The following is a 6000-nucleotide window of genomic DNA, read 5'->3' as shown; positions in this document are numbered from 1 at the left end:
GATTTCTCTCACTAGGTAATGAGAATTGAGTCAGAATGGGCGTCTGAATCTGTGTCTTAGCCCATTAACTGTATAGTAGCTTCTCTCAGCAGGAAAATCAACCTTGAGAAGCCAGAAGCCAGCCGTGAAGGTCATGAATGATGACAGACCCATTTTATTTACATTTTGTTCTTCTGTTGTAATGCTATAGGCCCCCTGCTTTTATATGGCAGTTCTTTGGGAATACATTTTCAACATTTCTCAGAAAAATCAGGCCTACAGTTCAGTGTGTCTCTTTTCACGTAATATTCATTCAACAAATCTCTATAGGCCTGAGGCCCAAGATGCCTCACACACCATCCAGGATGGATTTCCACTGGAATGCACCCGCTACCGGGCACTGGACATGTTTTAGAAGCCTCTTGATTACCACAGAAACAAATCTTTTACTTTAATCCACTCTTGTTTTTCTGTTCTATTATTCTGTTCTCACTGCATTATGACATACGCCAAATGGGTAAGGTGGAGGGCAGGTCTTCGGGCGCATGTTACATCATAGACTACATGGGTTTGCTGTTGTTGTTTGCTTGCTTTTTAGGGTTAGGTTAGGCCAAAGTTGGTTTTTCAGCAACAAAAGATTGCCAATTAAAGCCTGTGTACTTGGATGTACCATTATCTCTGGGTCTGTTTGTTTAAAACTGCTATTTAACCCAACATCTTTTCCAATAGTGAAGGTGCCATCCCGGTTGTTGGGGGCAGGGGCACCCGTTTTAAGTACCTGCTTCATAATAAACAGCGTGATTCACAGCCCCCCGTAAGCACTTCAATATGACCTCCACCCTCAAAACCAAGCAGGCTGTTTTCGAAGTGGTCACTTTGTAGAATACCATGTAGTAAGTCACCTAGGAAACGACCTCCTAAAACGTCTGTGACAAGAAGTAATTGCAATCAAGGGCCCAATCTTGCCGCTTCATGCTGCAGACCCGCCCGCCCTCCCTCCCTGGTGCGTTGCTTACTGCTGCTCACAGGGCACCTGCCTCTACCCTCTCTGCTGAGTGTCCCATTAGCCAACTGTTCCTCCTGCTCTTCTTGGTGGAAAATGAGGACAGCCTTCCCTAGGGCGGCGAGAAACTTAAACATCAGAGTGAGAACGCCAGTGTGAAGAAACAGTCAGCTCTGTGCACAACTAGAGAAAGGGTGGAAACCTGCACATTAGCAGAAAGCAGAGAACAGACCACGAGGAGGAGAGGAGGAGCTGAGTGTGCACTCCCAGTAAGAAAATCGTCTTCATCCGAGAGAATAGCCTCTGGGGGTGATGAGAAATTATGGGACATTATTGAACTTGGGTGATTCAACCAACCTATAAATTAAACATATAATGTTTGAAGATTTGCCCCTTTATTCCAATAAAACATCCTCCTGATGTATTATAGACCATTTGCTGTTGAGGGCCCCTGAGCTATGTAATATTCTCCTCCAGATTTCTCGGTGGGGGCTTTAATTAAAAGGAATATGAATGCCAGGCACCCCCAAGAATATAGTTCAGGCATTTTTGCTGGTGTTTGGGCCCCAAAATTATGTCTACTTGTGCTCATTTGAACAACTAACTCTCTCGAACATCGTCTTTTAACTCCGGAGTGTTCCTGGACAAGGCATTGGGAGAGCTTTGGGGATGGGACGCGGAAGCAGAGGGGCTCATTCTGTCTGAGCCCAGGGGAGGGCAACTCCAGGAATCACAGCTGGGAAGGGTGTCATTGTCAATGCTGGGGAAGTGACCCCAAGCAAGGGCCTCAATCAGTAGGCATGAAGTACAGAACCGAGTGGAGGGCAGGTCACAAACCTAGACCAGCCCAGAATGTCGCAGCATAGAGGGTACAGATGAGAGGCCAGGGGTCGCCACCTACAGCCACTTTTCCTGAACCCTCAGCGTGAATGTGTTAGATAACTCATTTAAAGGTGTCAGGTCAGCATGGGCAACAAACCTGTATTATGTTTCAAGAACAGTGGCAGAGCAAGACTCTGTCTCAAAAAAAAAAAAAAAAAAAAAGGAAGAGTGTTATCTCCAGAGCAGAAATATTCACAAATTGACCCCCAAGCTGAGAATGTTTCTTCCCAGGAAGTCAGAAATATCCAAAACTAAATCTGTAACGGTGCTTTTCTAATTGATACTGTTCAGAAATGTGATAGGCTGAATGTCGATGTCCCCCAAAATTCAGTTTGAACTCCTAACACCCCAGGGTTAAGGGCTTGAGGGCTTGTGAACATTTGTTAACAGTGGCCGCAGGAAGCTAAGCCACTGGCCTTCCAGCATTGAAGGCTGACCCTTCCTCTCGTGGTAACTTCTGTGCCACACTGAAGCGTTGTGTGCAGGGCTCACCACCAGGTTTACAGCTACGAGTCCGGAAGTGCAATGTTAGATGTGGTTCTTGCTGTTTTCCCAGAATTGGACTGGACCTTCAGCAAAGATTCTGATATTGGAAGTCTTCATTAGCCAATCACATATTTTGCCAAATGTTCCAAACAACAGCTCAAAGCCCAGCTGACACTGGATATGGGGAGGAGGCCAGCAGCACGGGAGTGTTTGTTCTTCCACATCTGCCAACAGATTATCAGCTTTCTGAAGCTACTGATGAGATCGTGGTTGCTGTTCTATTCCCAAATGGATGCTGGGAATACAGTAACTAACAATTCACAGGCCCTGTCTATCCTCAGGAACTTCGAGTTTGGCAAAAAGACATTTTTTCATATTATCTGATCTATGTGACGGTTCATATTAATAAATCCTCAATAAATCTTTACTGAATAAATAAACAGAAATGTTGACGATGAGAAATTCCCTTAAATGAATGCCTAAAGCACCAGCAGAAGTTCATTACCCAGAAAGGGCGCCTTGTGTGGGATGATTCCAAAACCACAGTGGCTTCTGCTGTCTCAGCTACAGATTTGCAAACGCCTCAGGGAGTTGACCCCTTAGAGCCTCAGCCAGAAGTAGAGCCTGATGATGGGTAGAAAATGGGATAAAGCAGTATAGCAACAGTAGGCTATATGGTGCCAATTCTCCTTGGAGAAAAAATAAAAGTTCTAAAAAATTGTCGATAAAGAATCCATATTCTAAGTGGGTCAGCAGTAGCTCAGTGGGCAGCGGAGATTGGTTTCATATAGAGGAATTGAGGAACGCAGTTCTGGGATGGAAGGATGCCCCAAGTATTTTCAAGTAAAAGTGGTACTAGAGGAAAACAGGAGCCAGGCTCCTCACCACCCAAGAAGGGACTTACCCATACAAACATGGGAAAATAGGAATAGCCCTGTGGTGTTGAAGGGAATTAGAGGTGTGGCGTGAATGCCTGGTTTTCAATATGTACATATAGAGATAGGTCTAGAATATGTAACACGTTCTCTTATTACATGTATGTAACTCTTTACATGCATGTGCTAAGTCTCTGTAAATGTTCCGATTTGACTGTGCAGGCTGTCCTTGTTGAGAGTGGACACAGTTGAAGCCTGAGGAGACAGCATGACAGAGCTCAGCTCAGGTGGGTACAGGCAAAACCAGACCCCATTTGTACCATTCTTACAGCTTCTCTATACCCTGGAAATTAGCTGTTTCATTCATATTGACGTAGAAACGTTGCAGGGAGAGAACTATTTGGTTGGAGTTGGGCTTCCTCTTGACATTACTCGAGTAGCCTCAATTTCTGTCACTGGCGCCTGCTGCAACCAGGAACTGCCGTGCTTGATGCCAGCCCCATGTGGAAGCACTGCCAGGCTGTGGGTGCTCCAGCCCCAGTTCATCAAGGCTTGTTTGAGTGGGGTCCTGAGTGAGTTGGCACCACAGTGCTGTATCATCCTTGACAAACAGCTGGGCTGCGAGCATAGTGCCCACAGCAAGGTCTGAAAGGGGATACACAGAACTCGGACCACTGGCACGCCAGTGGGTCCTCTACCCTGCTTAGCTGGAAGCCACAGGCAGGAATGGATTCATGTTCCAGAAGCCCTACCTGGGCCATTCTCTCCTCCACCATGAGGACAATCGGACAATACCAACAATAACTCAATGCTCTGTGGCCCCCGCTTCTCTGTTTAACCAAACATCAGCCTTTCCTGGGACCCACAGAACTGTGCTAAGACAGATCTCCACCACTCTAACAGGAGTGGTTGGTCCCTGTGAAAACTGGGCCAGCATGGACGTGCCTACACCAGGGACATTCCCAGGTCAATATGCAAAATGCATCCTTAGACATGCCCAGGGCCGCGTGGGTGGTGGTGACCTCTCAAGGAATCTCCTGGGGCCACAGAATGAAAGAAGCAATGACTCCTCTCTGGCTGGCACAGTTTCTGAAGTAGGTTTGCCTATAAATATACAATGTGTGGTGCCCGCCCTGGCTGAGGCCCCATAGATTTCAGTGCAGTGATTTCAGGCAGGGTTAACCTCAGAGTCTCTTTGCACCAACATGAAACTGTCTTCTGAAAGCATGTTTTCTCTTCCCAGATTTTAAAGGTTGTCCCCTAGTGGTCCAACTGGTTACAGAAATGTGCTAATTTATAGAAAACATTGCCAGTTTCTCTCTGATTCCATCCTCAATTCCCATCAACTTCTGTGTGGATTTACATAGTATCCTGCTTTCAATGCAATATCAGGAATTTTGTGTTGCCTATCTTTAGACAATGCTAAATTTTTCCTGGGCTCAAAAACAGATTCAAACCCACTTACCTCCTTCATACCTAGTTCACACAGAAAAGGGAGAAATACTTACTATTGACTGCTTCATGTATATGTGATTTCAATTCCACAAGACCATGGGAAATACTAGAAAAGCAGAGGGGCCAAGATAGCTGATTAGAAGCAGCTGTGGTTCACAGCGCTCGTGGAGGGGAATGAAAGAAGTGAGTGAATTCAGCACCTTCAACTAAAATATCCAGGTTCTTGCATTGGGACTGACTAGGCAAACAACTCAACCCACAGAGAATGAAGAAAAGTGGGGTCGGGCAACAGCCCACCTGGGAGTGGCACAGAGCCAGAGGAACCCCCACCCCCAGCTAAAGGAAGTAGTAAGTGATTGGGTGACCCTGCCCAGGAAACCACACTTATCCCACAGATCCTTGCAACCCACGGAGCAGGAAATCCCCTTGTGAGCCGACACCACCAGGGCCGTGCCTGATACACAGAGCTGTGTGGAGTCTGCAGAGCAGCTAATCAGGCACACACAGAGACCCAGAAGTTTTATATACTCTGGCCCCAGGAACCCCAGCAAGGTGGGAAATTTGTCTGTGCAAATTCCTAGGAAGGGGGCTAAATCAAGGGAGCCAAGCAGCATCGTTCTACAGGCCCCGCTTCCATAGCAACTCACAAGTTAAGACACACTGGTTTGGAATTCCAGCCAGTCAATGCCAACAGGCTGGAGTCTTCCTGAGAAAGGACCAAGTTCCCAGGGCGAGGGGCAGCCACCATCTCTGCAGTTTGGTAGACTCAGCAATTCCAGACTGCTGGCTTTGGAGAATACAAACGGTCCACACGAGGAAGGATCCCCCACAAGCAGCATAGCTGCCTTAGCTGATTGTGGCCAGATTGCATCTTAAAGCAAAACCCCGATCCATTCCTCCTCACTGGGCAGGACCTACCTGTGGGGGCTTCAGCCTCTCCAGCAAGGGTTCTAGGGACAGAGCTTTGATCTTTCCCTTGGACAGAGCTTCCGGAGATGGGGCCACCCTCTCTGTGGTTCAGGAGACTCCGCCACTCCCGCCTGCCAGCTTTGGAGAATACAGAGGGTCTGGAAGAGGAAGCCTACCTGCTCTACCAAAAAGCAGCCAGACTGATTCTTTAAGTGGGTCCGAAATCTCATGGCTCCTGACTGGGTGAGAACTCCCAAGAGGGGTCTCAAGCCACCTCCTACAGGCAGGTTTAGGCCAGCAACCAGTCAGTACACATCTGGGACAGGGCTTCCAGAGGAAGGAGCAGGCTGCCATCTTTGCTGTTTTTCCGTCTTCACTGGTGATACCTCCAGGTACAGGAAAAACAGAAGC

Source organism: Papio anubis, chromosome 14 (assembly GCF_008728515.1).
Source record: "Papio anubis isolate 15944 chromosome 14, Panubis1.0, whole genome shotgun sequence".
NCBI lineage: Eukaryota > Metazoa > Chordata > Mammalia > Primates > Cercopithecidae > Papio > Papio anubis.
This window is presented reverse-complemented; position numbering follows the sequence as displayed.